Source organism: Nilaparvata lugens, chromosome 6 (genome assembly GCF_014356525.2).
Source record: "Nilaparvata lugens isolate BPH chromosome 6, ASM1435652v1, whole genome shotgun sequence".
Lineage (NCBI taxonomy): Eukaryota > Metazoa > Arthropoda > Insecta > Hemiptera > Delphacidae > Nilaparvata > Nilaparvata lugens.
In genome coordinates, this window is record NC_052509.1 from 21,313,700 (window position 1) to 21,329,170 (window position 15,471).

Consider the following 15,471-nt stretch of genomic DNA (forward strand, 5'->3'; position numbering starts at 1 on the left):
TTCCAATAATCAGCACGACACTGGAGCCTGAGTTGTTATATGGAATACAGGTATACAAAGGAATACAAGATGACAATTTATTGTTTTATTGACAAAGTAAATTTTACTTGCTCAAAACTTAAGTTTCGATGCTCATAGTTAATCAGCTAATCCCATAAGCATCAAAACGGTGCTTTGTGCAAATAAAATTTGTAATAATCACAAAATATTGTGTTCTTATTTCATTTTAGAACCAGTCTGTGGAGAATAAAGACCCCAATTTATGAGAAAGAATTTAGAATCTGTTGCTACAAGATATAAATTATAATAACTATTATACAATTCTCATGGAAACTATAGAGATTACTCCCTGTGATAATAGGAGGCTACATACGTGAACTTGTAGTAGTTTCACTTTTTCCCATCCGGGCGTTGGAAAAGGATTATAAAGAGGAAGTGAAGGACAAGAGCATCGAAGAAGAGGAGAAGTTAAGAGAAGAGTGAGAAGGAGAAGAGGAGAAGTGAGAGACAAGGAAATATAACCTGACAAGACAAAGAGTGGTGCGATGTGTTGTAGGAGTAGCGATAACAGGCTAAAGGTCGCAGACAGAGAGCAAAGAAAGTTGCATGACGCTTGCCTGTCAGTCACTCAGTCAGTCATCCGATGACAATCTTGACCGCTTACAAGATTAGACCCGTCACCGCTTCAACAGCTTGTTGCCAGATAGCAACCATGCAAATCGCGCGGCATCATAGAACCATCACTGAAAAGCTCACTCACATTAATTATCGTGTTTGGTGAGAAAGAATGGAAAACATGCATGTAGTTTAGAGTTTCCTTCATATCATACGTTAGAATAGATGAAAAGTATAATAGGTGCATTCTTTGTATAGTAATCATAATTACTCCCAATATCTGTAGAATAATAAAATCCTCACTATTAAAGGCACTACTTTGCATCGCTTTTTTATACTTTCAGTAAGTGGTTTGATTGTCTAGCCAGGCCTATTTCTCATCGTTTTTTCCACAAATCATTCATTGCAATATTATTTGTATTATTAGTAAACAACAGAATAACAGAGGTGTGTAGCAGGTAGAAACAGTTTCAGACATGGGAAAAGACGCCTTAAAATGTATTTTCATATTTATGAGGCTTCACGATCATAGTATTACAAAAAAATAGTGAAATATGTAGCTATGATTGCCAATGGAGGTGAATGGATTCAAAACGTTAATAACGATATAATTTTGGAAAAGTTGCTACTCATTAAGTTTTCAATGAAAATAAATTTATCGACCGAGCGAATTGAGGTCTGAGATTCAAGTCCACAGTTTTGCATGTATTTATTTATTTATTAGGTTAGCACAAACAATACAAAGAAAAGAAAAAACAGGCTATTGCCCAAAACTTTTTAAATTTCCTAATTTAGTTGCAAATCGTCCTAATATTATAATTTATATTAAATTCATATAATACTTAAAATAATACTTTTCATTTTATACTTAAAATCTTTGAAGTGTAATATTTATTTGTCTAAGCTTATTTATATTTTGTAACTCGTTTTTTTCTGTAACTGGGCACCCGCCGAAAAACCTTTCGGTTTGGCAGGACCCTCAATAATTGTTGAAAAAAAATTGTTCAAAACTTTTGATTTGATTATAATTTATAATTTAAATATTATATATTTCTCTTTATGTTTATATTTTTGTTTATATGTACTGCATTTACAGTGAAACGCGGCAATAGATTTTCATGAAATTTGACAGGTATGTTCCTTTTTTAATTTCGCCTGGACGAATAAGGTTTTTTAAAATTGTATAAGGTTTTTTTTTAATTTTTGATTTTAAGGATTATACAAAAGGAGAAGGAGTCTCCTTCTAACGCCAATATTACCTTAAAGATCAGACTATAGAATTAGATCAGACTATCATAAATCAGCTGTCGAGTGTATTATTAATTGCATGCAATCACGCATGCAATTAATATCTCAATGTAACTTGGTAACAAATCAGCTGTCGTGTGGACTATTAATTTCATGCAATTAATAACTGAAAGTAAACATAGTATTTTCCAAGCTATCTAGAATACATTGTTTTCTAGGTTCATTGGTATTTTCTCTCAACCTTTTTCTGCTTTCAACTCGGGCTCACCTGTTGCCAGTATGTCTTGAAGAAGATAGCTTTTGATGTTAGCATTTCTGTTACCCCAACAGCCGTTAGCCGGTTTTACACCGATATCTCGCCGACGCGACATACAGACAGGATTTACTCTGATGGGCAGTATTAGAGGAGGCTGTGGCTCATAACTGCGCGAGGTCTACTGTTCACAGAACTACTAGTAATATTTCGTTTCTAAATAACTCATATTTAGAAATCTCAAATAATAAAAAAAGTTAATCCGCTACGAGACATCAAGCTCCAGAGATTGTATATTTTCAACGGGTACAGGATAAGGAATGCTGAATAAGGCATACCCACATTGGTTGTCATAAATCATTTTATCAGTGAGAAACAGCCACTGCAGTAACCCATTATATTGCCGTAACTGTCCCTAGTTTCTTGCTTACATTACTACATTGTATGCTATTACTGTATTGCTGTATTCGTCAGTATTTTGCAGCCACAATGGGCAAACATATGGTCGACGTTGGACCGGCATTCACTGTGGGTATAATTATTGTCTGTTGAACCAAAGTAATAAACATCAGAAGAGAAATTGAATAATGCATTACAATAATATGAAAGAGATTGAGGAACACTTTGTAAGGAAGGTTTGTGCATAATCAACGCTTTGTATTGAGATGACTAAATTAAAGTCGGCTGTAGTCGAGGATGGAAGGTATTGATATTCGTTCAATAGTTTCAATTCGTTCCCATCGTTAGATAAGGAAAAAATAACCAAGTCTCATCTAGATGTCTATATACAAGATACATTGAGACCTACATTGATACAACTTTATATCGGAGGAACGTGTTAGAACGAATTAACAAGTTCTTCAATTTGAATCCAGATTAAGTTGGACGGTTTCTAGTGTTGTAGTTGTTAGGAGCTGGTCCGATTCTCGAATTAACTTCTGTCGTTGCATTAAAATTAACTGCTTTACATTTTAGCGGCATACTAATGGCGAATTAACGCGTCTGCTTCAATCGAAATGCCACTTTTGTTTTTTTTCTTGGAGCGAGCTAGCGTCAGTTTCTTGCAACTTCCGAATGGGAACATTAAAAACAAACTTCATCGCCTTTGGTTTTAATGGTGGGGTTGTTTAATCTGTTATAGCTTGAATTTTTTGGGGGGAATTTCGTATCATAGGTGGAGTTTCTGTTGAATTAACGATCGTGTTATTTGCCGCGAGTGGTTAATAATGTAATGGAATCGATAAGTACTAAAAAAAAACATTTTATTGCGGAACATTTTTTGGGAAAGTCGTTGATTTTTCAAGATATACGATTTGCATTAGACTTTCAACTCGTATTTCATTTTTACCAATTTGAACTTTGTGAATCATTTTTATTATAGGTAGTTATCACCTGGATTTATTGATGATTTATTTGATAATATCGAACATTATCTTCATTGCATCGCGGTGTTCGAATTATGCAGCATACACATCGAAATTGATGTAAAAAAATGAAAACAAGCCGACTTAGCTACAAGTTCAAGGACATAGCATGTCAATCACCTCAGGGCTCTCGAGGTAAGAGCAGTTAGATTCACTTTGTTCTGTCAGCATCTCTTCAATAGGAAATATTGATACCATTTATAAGAAATACTGATAGCTTGAAGTGAATCTCGGTATAGAGTGAACTCGCTCCGGAGCTGAGAGAGGAGTAACACAGCATCTTCTTTAATAACAATCATCTTGATCATATCATGGATGCCTCCTTCTTCGCCATACACACGACCACAGTGGCGCCCCCCCTCCACCCACCCAACCATGCCAACAGCTAATGACTCAATCCTCTTCGAACTCTCCCCTCCCCTCTTCACCACTCACTTCCACTTTGTCGGTCTCTTTCCCTCCCAACTTATATTCTCATCATCTTTCAACCACTTCATCATTATCACCCGTTCGGTCTCATCTTGAACACACTTTTTATTTCTATCCCTTTGTTATCTTTGTTGAGCTGGCGATGCATCTCTGTAGGAAGAGGTATAAATTGCAATTAGTAGCGTTACGATACCTCTCCAAGTATATTTATTTCTCATGACACTATATTTGCGATGAGAAGATGTGGTAAATAATATTGTAATTGTGATATTCATGAGGAATTTATCATTTTTGTATAATTTACGGCAGTTCTTCTCTCGAAAATTCTGGCTGAACATAATCTTCGAAATTCTATTTTCATTGGATTTGCAGCAAGATTTGCAAGTTCAATAGCTAAAAAAAATTCACTTTACAGGATTTTTCAAATCATAGTGTATTTTCGAGCGATGTATAATACTGTGGTTTTCCAAGTTATGGTACTCGTTTGATCTTTAGGATTACGGATGAAATTCTCACTGGACTACTCATATTTAGTCTGGTCCAATAGCGTCTATTAGCGTTTCTTTGGCCAAATACTATACAATATACTTAAAATAGTACTATTATTATTTGTTCCTTCTCATGGGCTCACGATAATACAATGCTCACTTATTTCTCCTGGTTTTACAGTTCAGTTCATCCCTGAACAATGTTATTTTCTTATAGTCCAACTTTTCAATTACACTGCATTAATTAATACAACATTCTCATGAATACTCACTCTATGTGTCAAATTCTATTCAATACGAATAAATTTTGTCATGAAGATTATTCATAGCTTCACTAGTCTATTCTTAATCTGATATCGATGAATCTTTCTTTGGTGTCTGTCTTGTTATCATCATGGAATTTTGAATGTCCATACTACAAAGTTCTCATATGGTCGGTGTCTTGCTTTTAATAGTGAAACATAAAATAACATAATTTGTGTGCTTGAATAGGAAGTTGCAGTTTTTGTTTTTAACGTATAATTTCAAGAATTCTAGTTACATCACAAAACCATGACTGATACACTGATCAGTATGCAGAGTCACGGCATGAGTTTATGAATGTTCTGTTCTCAAATAATATTATGTGTCAGACTGTGATTATTCTTCTGAGAAACAGAGTTTTCTCCTAGAGGAATAGGCTGTAACATTATTTTGTAGTTTATTGATGTTTTAGCTCGCAACTGACTATTCATTGAATAAATAATAACATATTTCATTATAATATCCTCCACTGTAATAATTCAATAATATCTGATCGCATTGAATGTGAAGATAATTAAATATTTTAGGAAACCAATCGGAAATCAGTCGGTGGAATAAACAAACCTTTAGAAAGAGTTTATCACAAATATTCCGTAAAAGGTTTGTTCCAACGGACTGTTGAGGTTTTTTCCTGTTGGACTCCTGAAATAGGAGCTACATTAGGCCTATTGTTTCGAAAATCATCAATCAAAAATATCAATTAACTGAATAATATAATATCAATATGAGGGGGTTATCTGTTTGATGTGAACACTATGGATTAGTTCCACATTTGAACAGTTCTTTTAAGTTTGCAATGGAAAAGTCAGGATACCCTCACAATTATTGAACAAGTGAAAATCGAAAGCCATGAATGCACAAATTTTTGTGTAACCCAGCCATATTTTACCCTAGTTATTAATTATACAAATACCAGAGGCCGAGTAGCAATGCATACATATTAATGTGTGCATACGCTTTATATGGCGTTTCCGAATGGATAAAGCCAACTAGCAGAGTGACCAATGGAAAGAATGATGGCTAATGAATGCACAGCTATTTAATTGGCTTTCGCAGTGAGGAATCTATTGAGTAAGCCGGAGCCTTCAACGGTTACTTCGCTTTTTCAACAGTTAAATTCGAACGCCAGCGAGTTTATTTTACATATTAATAGTGTTGCTATTCTAGTTCGAAGGCTTCTACTGGTTATTGCTTTCTTCGACAGCCAAAGGCTACATATTCCTCCTGTCCAAACAGCTGCTCTTTTTATGACTTTTCAATTTGAATTCGCTCTCACTTTCCCCGCCTGTGTATAAAATCGATTTTTGCAGTTATGTTACAGTTATTACGAAACCTCCCACGAAATTCATTCATGAATAGAAAGATATTCCAAAGAAAAAGTTGTAGGACGAACAAGTATGTAATTGTATTCGAAAGAAATATGATGCGGGAGTTTCAAAGTAAATGAATGAATCTATGGATTGATCCGCGATAAGTATTTGCAAGTTGTATTCAATATGAACTATATATACGATTGATACTGGAATAAGTATGTATGAGGGTCATTTTTTTCCAACCTCCGATCTACATAAATAAAGTACTCAATCAATCTCATATCAAAAGACACAGACAAGTGGTAGGGGGGGGGTGACTTTTACAGAGCTGAACAGCTTATCATCTCCACCAAACGCCCTGTGATCGGTGCTGATCGTCAAAGTCGAGGTATAGACCCACAAACATAGCACATGTACGAATTACAAATTAACAAATTTGGTAAATTACCAAGTTTTTCTAAATTAAAAAATACAAGAACAAATTACCTCCTCAGTTGAGTCTGCCGCCAAGAGTCTTCAGCATAAATCCAACGAAAAATTATCCAAGTTTACGCAGAAAACGTTATGAGTGATGATGACGTGCGTGAATGATCTCGGAAAATGGAAGACTTCCGGAATCATTGTTATGTATGACAACTCGGACTCACAATGCTGGTGCAACCAAACGTCATCTCCATCAAATCAAATGGGATAGTTTCGATCACCCACCATACAAACCTGACTTGGCCACCAGTAAGTAATACCTTTTTACCAAACTTAAGACTTGACTTTGAGGGGAGAGCTTCCTCAAACTAACGAGGAGCTCCAAAACAACGTCATAGCCCTCTTAAACTCTTTTGACAGCAGCATTTCATGAAGAGGGTTTCGGTAGGCTGATCCACTGGTATGAAAAATGCCTCAACCTTCACGGTAATTATGTTAGAGAATAATCATAAGTTATGCGGACGACCTTTGTAGGAAGTGGAAGCAACAAATTCACCCAGGTATACAACTAACACACAATATTGCTGTCAATTCAGTATGGTTTGCAGATGATCAAGTAATATTGCAGGAATCAGAGGACAATCTGCAAAGAGCAATATATCAACTCCATCTCCTGAGCTCAGAATTTAATATGAAGATTTCCTTGCACAAAACAAAAGTGATGGCGTTTCTGGGGAAGTCTCCAATACGTTATAAAATAGTTCTCAACAACAGAATACTGGAACAGGTATCACATTTCAAATATTTGGGATGTGATATTACATACGAGGAAGACCACGACTTGAATGCAAAAATTAACAGATTCCAGTACATATGCGGAACTATTAACAGAACTCTCAAAAATAAAGCCCGAAAAGAGACGAAACTAAAATTTTATAAAGTAATGGCCGTCCCTACACTTTTGTATGGCTCTGAAACCTGGGTACCAAAGAGAAGGGAGTGGAGCAGGTTACAGGCGGCCGAAATGTGATTTTTAAGGTCAGTGAAGGGATGCACCAGAGAGGACAGGCTTTATAATATCGATATCCGTAGAGAGCTCAATGTAATATCCATACCTCAACAAGTTGACGGGAATCGACAACAGTGGAGAGAACACGTTGAGAGAATGGGAAACGGAAGAATCCCGAAAGCTGCCATTGCTTACAAGCCAGAAGGGAGGAGAAGTATTGGCAGACCAAGAAAAAGGTGGGAGAATGTTTGAAGGCGGAACAGGTATTAATGCCTACCCCTGTAAGAAGACGACGACGACGAATAATCATAAGTGTAAGTTACTTTGGTGAACATTTTCTTATATACATTCGTCTTTCATTTATTACCAATCGGAGATTAAGAAGTAACCCTCTTACATTGAAAGTATTCATGAATGAAAATCTCCATCGGAATGTCGTCCAATTTGAATACTGATTAAGAAATAAGCAGTAATAAGTGAACCAGGAAAATTTTCAATCGATATGAAATCAGGCGAATGATATGCAATAAGCCGTACACTTTACGCGTTTCCTACATGCATCTTGTATTCTATTTTCCAATTGATATACTGTTCTACATTCTCATTATTTGGATTTGAATATTCATTACGATTTTTTCTTTTTTTAGGTGACTACTGTATGAATGCTGGCCATATATTGTAAGTACCTGACTACTAAACTCTCTCTATTTAAGTAGAATCATGATTCGAATACGGTATCCAATTACATAATTATTATGAAGTTTTCTATCAATTATTTTCTTTGATAATACAGCAATAGAGAAAAACTCAATTAGTTGGAGTTCAAACCAATAAAGGTATAATTCAGAAATGGGGTTCATCACACATTGAAGTGAGTGAGAGTACAACTCTTAAATAGAGCGGGATTGAAATTAGTTATTGGGTACTTTGAGTTCACTTTTGAAAGGCTGCAACATTTATAAGAGTATTTGAGAGATACAAGGTACCTAATTTGGACTGGGTTCAAAATAGGATAGATATTTCTACTATTGTTGGTAGGTGAGAAAGCTGCTAATATTAAGTATTACAAAAGAGGATACAGTTTTTATTTCTCTATGGTATTTATTACTCGATAATATTTGACTTGAGAATAATTCAGTCTGGGTTCAAAATAGGATATTTCAGCAATTCTGGAGTTGGTGGGGAAGAAACTCACTGATATTGAATCATTCCTTGGATATATTGAATTACACGAGGCAGAAGTTGTACAATACATACATGGAGCGGGCTGCTCCAATTTATATCGATTACAACAGATGGAATCAGCAGGAGAACATGACAGACATAATTTAATTCCATTTGAGTTTGTAATACTTGACCCACACAATATCGGAATGGCAATCAAACTAGCGATTTTATTATTGAGACATTTGCACTGCCCACGCAGACTTATGTCAGTGAATATTGTGCAAACTGAGAGCACATTTCATAAAAGTGTGTTGAGACAGTGTCAGTGTTTGTGTTGGTCTCACCTTGAGAATGCAATCGTTAACATCAGTTATCACAGTTGTTTACACCCTTTACAAAAATCCGGGTCGCGATTTGTGAACTAGAAAAGGTAAAATTCGAATTGTATCTTAGAGAGCAATGATAGAGAAAGAAATATCCAGCCCACGCAAATAACCAACTACAATCAGCCAATCTCATGCCGACTGTCATAAATGAGTTAACATTAGAAAGCCTATGGACAGCAATCAGTAAATCATATTTTCACGCCTCAACTTATCATTATAAACGACTGGCGAATAAATCGATCGCAATAAAAGTGCAGCCCACGATGTTTCGAGTGCGAGTGTCTCATAAACGTTGCACACGCAATAAATCCAAGATGAATGATGATGAGTTGACTTGGAGGCAACAAACACACTGTAAAACACGTTGATTATGACCATCGTAACTATTGTCATAATTCCAAGACACTTGTTGTCTAGTCGAAATAGTAATCGTAATATACGTTTGTGGCGAGGATCGTTTCGAATCGTATTTGCCAGATGATTTAGAATGATCAATCTTTGGGTGGTAATAATGAATTCATACATTTCGATTAGATTTTTTATTTGTGTTATTCATTGTCCTGCTTTGAATTCATGTCAGAATGCCATATGGAAAATTATATGGAGATTCCACTAAGCTGACCAATTATATGAATTCCATTCAGCTGGCCAATAGCTAAAATTCCCACTTATTGAGGGATTCCTGGAACTGTTTGAGGGATTGAGGAATCAGCGTTCATTCAAAAATGTATTTTTTTATCATATTTTCCAAGATTGTAGAGAACAAGGAAATGCTAGCATTTCCTCAGTAACAAACCAAAAAACGAAACCTCTCAAATATTTGAGAATATTCTGATTATTTAAGAAAATTCGAATTTTCGCTGTTAACTCGAACAAAGTCATATCCCAAAGAATACAGGAGCCTTCCGATTACATCCCATCTGCTTCTACATGAAGAAACAACAAAAGAAAACTCATCGAACTCGAATTCCGGTCCCGGTTGTGGGTTAGAAGGATCCAAAGTACGTGAAAAAAATCCGGTTCGACATCGGTATACACCATACACCCACCCCGTTATTGTTGTGAGTCCATGGTTATGGGGAGTGCGTGGTGAAGGCGTGGTGAAGACGAATGAGGGTGGGGAGGGGTGCTCTCGACTCGGATACGGTAATTCAATATTCCAATACAACGCAATAGGACACTGAGATGAATATGTTGTCAACATTATCATTATAATAATCACGATCATCATCATCATCGCTATCATCAATTTGTTGATGTAGTCAGTATTCGGTTACTACACGAGTGTGGTCGCCTGGTCTCCATGCGTAGCCTAACCATGCGTGAAACATTTCAATATCCTGGGTGGGGATGAAATTTTGTAATTTGATAACAGGTCATTTATATTCTGGGCTTACGACGATATTGCTCAAAACTTGGGGTCCACCTTGGAATATACATCACATTATCCTAATCATTATCCAGTTATAGTAATTATAAATCAGTGATATGCTAATTTTGAAACACGAATATCCTGGGTGAGAATGAATTTCCTGGGTGGGAAGAATTTCTTATAAAAAAAATGTTCATGTATCTCTGGAAATCCAGTCTCGAAATGTTTGATGGAGTTCTCAGGTTTTGCTGAGGTTGAAGCCAATGGTGTACAGCTATTTTGGACATAACCTTTGATTATCAAGTTAGAATACTAGAGCCATTTGAAGGCTTGATAAACCACGATATTGAAATACCTCTTCAACCACTATTTGTCATACAGCTTTAGTACTTTTTAATGTTTTGTATTAATTAATCATTTTTCTCCATCTACCGTTTAGATAGTAATGTATTTCTTGTTTTTTTTTATGTAGTATACCTTTATGAAATTGAGTGAAACTTGAAACCAACTTCGGTAATCCACATTCAAAGTGCACATTCGAGAGCGAAATTTATTCAGATTCATTCACACACTTTCTTCTACATAAAATCATAACAGCTTACATCATCACGTTGCTGAACTTTCTAGTACTTTTTGCTCGTGATCTTCAGAACGTTGGATCTCTCCCGGAGAATTTCACGCTGCACCACCATTACACATCCAAAGCCATTCTCTATAACTATATCTGAATAAGTAGAAGAATACCAACCTTTTAAACAACCATAACGATGGAAAGTGTCACTCTTTCTATGTCATCGGGAACAAGAAAAAGTTTAAAAACTTTAACGTGAGCGTCATAACGTGAAAAAAACAGCCAGGACAACTGTTTTAAGGTTACATGCAGGTGTGCTCTGGAATGGCTCTCGCACCCGCAGTATCGCGCGATATAATATTATTATAGACACCTCATTGCAGTACACCACTGTACATTACTGCACTGTCAAGTTCACACAACCTCTTCCTCATACCTCTGGACTCCAATAATATCATATTTAAAAGCTCAACTATATCTAAGTGCCTTTCACATGCAATGCGATTAGATAAGAGTCTGATCTTCTATTTTAATCTTATTTGTCCTTCATCCCTCTCTCTCTCTCTCTCTCTCTTCCGTTTATTTTCATCATCTCCTTTCCCTATTTCAACTCCATATTTCCTCTCCTCAAGTCAAGTTCATCTGATCTCAGCACGCAAGCAAACTACAGCGATGTATTCTTTCGTTCTGATAATAATAACCATTAAGGAAAGAATAGCGATATTCCAAGAGCTCCCAACATATCTGTCTGCTATCAAATGAGGAATGATATGATTGTTTCAGATGCTGTTCTTGGTTGTAAATTCATCCAAGACGTGGGTGATGATTTATATGAACCTAAAAGATGGGACAAGCATGTGATCTCTGAACAATCAACTGAAATATATGTCACCCAACATCACCAAATTAATCTTAGTCAAATTTAGTTAAGAGTTTCAAAATATTAATTCTGTGGGTGATGAGGACTAGGAAGTAGACTATTAATACGCAATATGTAATTGGCTGAATGTGCTACCCGGCCGGAGACCGATTTTTTAATTAATCGTGAGATCATTGAATTCGAGATCATTAGAAACGTTATTCTATTATAAATGAAGCTCTTCAACCCAGAATACATCCATATTATGTTGATAGAGCTAAACAGGCATTTCATCAATTTATTATATGGGGATTACCTTCGATCACTGACACAAATGAAAATAAGAACCTGGAACGTCCGATATGTCAATGAAACAATAGAAACAAGTTAATAATTTTTCCCCAGAATATTGAGTCAAAGCTCGAGTACTGAACATGCTATTGATAATTATTATCAACTACATTTCATAATATTGATTGGTACAATGATAATTTTTTCGTCATACTTGTATTTGGTTTGTATTTTGATAGTGCTTCCAATTCCAAATCGGAGACTTATTAAATTTTTCTAATTTTCTCCATATCATGCTCTTTGGAAATTGTGGTTTTAGTATCGTAGGAAATACTGTATGTGGCACACAACCGCTATATAGCACGCTCAGCACCTGTCAAATGGTTTGAAACAATGGACAGTAGTTGCAAATAATGTTAGGAATGACCGTAATATGCTATTGCCAGAACTTACAAGTGAGTGCCCGCCCCCATTAAAGCAATTATCTTCTAGGATTAGACTTGGCGGGCGGAGTGTTCACCTTCTTGCCGTTGTTAGCTTGCTGTGGAGTTTTGTCGTTGGCATCGTGATTCGTGATTGGTCACAGTAATTTCGAGAACGGCCCTCATGAAGTCTTGTTGTAGGCGGCAGCGTGCTGTCAATACCATTAGCATGAGGAGACTGAGGAGGACCTCCACTCCTCACGCCTCACGAGAGAGGATCAAGCCGTTCATTATGTTTGTGAATCATGACTCAAGGATCCTGAGAGAAAAAACGAACAGACGAAAATGGGTTATGTTGGAACGGTGGAGTAGGCCTAAGCGTAATGTCGCTATTCACACTGGTGTCGTGCAAATTTGTGAGTCGTTATTGAGCTTGAATAACATAACGCGAGGTTTATCATGGCACTTGAGCTAAGCTGAATGAGATCTTTAGGCGATTTAATGGATCAATTAGACTCGAACATTGTTTTTTGTTATACCAGTATTAAATCGGAAATAACTTACTTAACCTCAATTATCGCATTAAGTGTTTAGAAATGCTGTAAGCGAACGAATCTACAATTGAAGTGTTTTAAAAGAAAAAAGTAACTTGATGAAAAAGTTCAATAAAAACACTGACCATCAGTGATTTCCGACTCTATAAGCCTTGTCTTTGAAGTCACTCAATATTATTCATTAAAATCGTTATAACTGGTGGTTCAAAACCCACCTAATGTAGTACGTCCTCTCATCTCTCATTGGCTTAATCTTTCTTATTAGCCATACACAAGCCTGGAGCTTACGTAAGCTATGCCCACAGCAAACAAAACCGTGTTTTAATTCTTTCTTTTAGTACAGTTCCGTACTGAGGAAGCATCTTAGAAAGAAGACACGGCGTCGGTGACAGCAGTCGTGACCCAAGATATAGGCCGAATCAAATAATAAACTCAATAAACGGTGAGACTCTGAAACTCCGAAATATAGGCCATAAATAGATGGCTGATCTCCCGCATCTAGCTGCGAGGGACATGCATGGCTTGAATACCACTCAGCATTTAGAAAGGTGTATCCTGTTCAACGTATAAAGCTCAGCAGTTAGCTCTTGAGCTTTTAAACCATATGCCATAAATTAGTTTTCAATGAAGTAGGAGACAAACAATGGACCGTTTTTCAAGTTGAGAACTTGTGATAAACAATTCCAGATTTTAAGATCCGGAGATAGTCGTGCACTCTGTTCTTTTTGTTATTATCTTTCTTATTTTCTATTCGCACTAATCCTTCTGCTTCGTGCACTTTGTCCTGTCTTCTTTCTACTTGTCTTTTCACTATTCCGAGTACCGACAATCATCTTTATTCACTACCGAGTACCTCCTTCTATTCACTATACTACCAGAGTACTGTTCTTTCCTCTTTCTATTCATGTACTGCACATACCCATAATATACTTCTAGCTTTCTTAATCGGATGAGTTTTTTCGCACACAAACTCATTTTGCCATTCCATATCCTGCCTCCTTGTTCCATACCGAACTTTATGGGATAGTTATGTAACTTAACTCTTCTTATTAATGTATTATGAACTCAAAAGAGTTTGTTCCTATAAAAAAGCGATAAAAGATACGCCTTATTTCTCTCCTCATTTTTGTTTTTGATCTCATTCTAAATTTTTTCAGTTACTTAGTTCTCTCTCTCCTATTTCATTGTTTTTCTGGTTTTTCATTTGCTCTTTAAACAATCGTGAGAGTCTTCTCCTGATTGAATTCTATCATATGAAAATCCTTTGTTTGTTTTTTAATACATGCTATCTATTGAATTGGTCATCATGTCATCATGTCTCCACATTTCGTGAAAAAGTTAGAATTTTGAAATTTTCATTTTTCACTCAGTTTTCGCTCCTCTGTCCTCTTATTTCGACTAATTCTAGTTGTCTTGCTCTGTCCTTAAGAACTACATAACTGAATCCATGTTTCTATTCTAGAAAAACCATGACTCTAAACTATCTTTTCAAAATCATGCTTTTCCTAATCCATCGTTCATCTAGCTTTATGTGATTTCATATAGACTATATGAAATGATTCTAGAGTGAATTGAATCAAAACGAACGAATTGAATTCATTCAATTTACTTGATTGGTTGAAAATATTGACAATTTATTCAATTGTTTGAAGCGATTGAATGAATTATATTGAACTGGTGTAACATCATAAGATAATGAGTATCATCAAGAATTAATAGAACAACTGATTCTATATCCTCATCTTCAGACCTTTATAATCGCTTGTCACATTTCAATTGTTGAATAGCAGCACCATTATGTTGCTAGCACTTGCTTCACTTAATCACTCATTCATGATTCATGATTCACGTGAACCACATCCGGTGAGCACACTCATTAAGAATTCTTCAACACTGTCATAATAATGCCTGATAATTTATAACTTCATAAACTTACCATGGCGTTCGGCCTTATTACGGTCATAATAACTTCATTACGACGTACGGGGAAGCTTATATCTCGTCGGTGAAATTATGTTGAACGTCCAATAAACAATCCCAGAGAGATGGAAGCGGCTTATTTGAAAGAGACCGTTCAGATTTTAGAAATTCTAATGCTTCTTTGACAGCGAGGTTTGATGGCTGAATCAAAGCCAGTGAAGCGTCAAGTAAACACAAAACACTTCCCCATCAACCACTATTGAATAAAACTACCGTATATCAAAATGATGTTAACCCACTTGGGAGTTGACTGGCTGCTCATATTCTCAGATCATAAAATTCTTACAAGTCAATCACTCTCAACTTACTGTATTGTCTAAAATGCAGAAGTGGATTCTCATCGTGGCAAGTTGTCGTTCATATA

At 36.0% G+C, this 15,471-nt stretch overlaps 1 protein-coding gene across 2 annotated transcripts in view; it reads left to right on the plus strand.

Moving 5' to 3' along the window:
* Positions 1-15,471, plus strand: part of LOC111052918 — a 158,739-nt gene that overhangs the window by 81,551 nt on the left and 61,717 nt on the right. For both annotated transcript variants that reach the window (XM_039430381.1, XM_039430382.1), the window contains exon 4: positions 8,153-8,183. The gene's annotated coding sequence lies outside the window, so the exon portion shown is untranslated. The remainder of the gene's footprint in view (positions 1-8,152; positions 8,184-15,471) is intronic.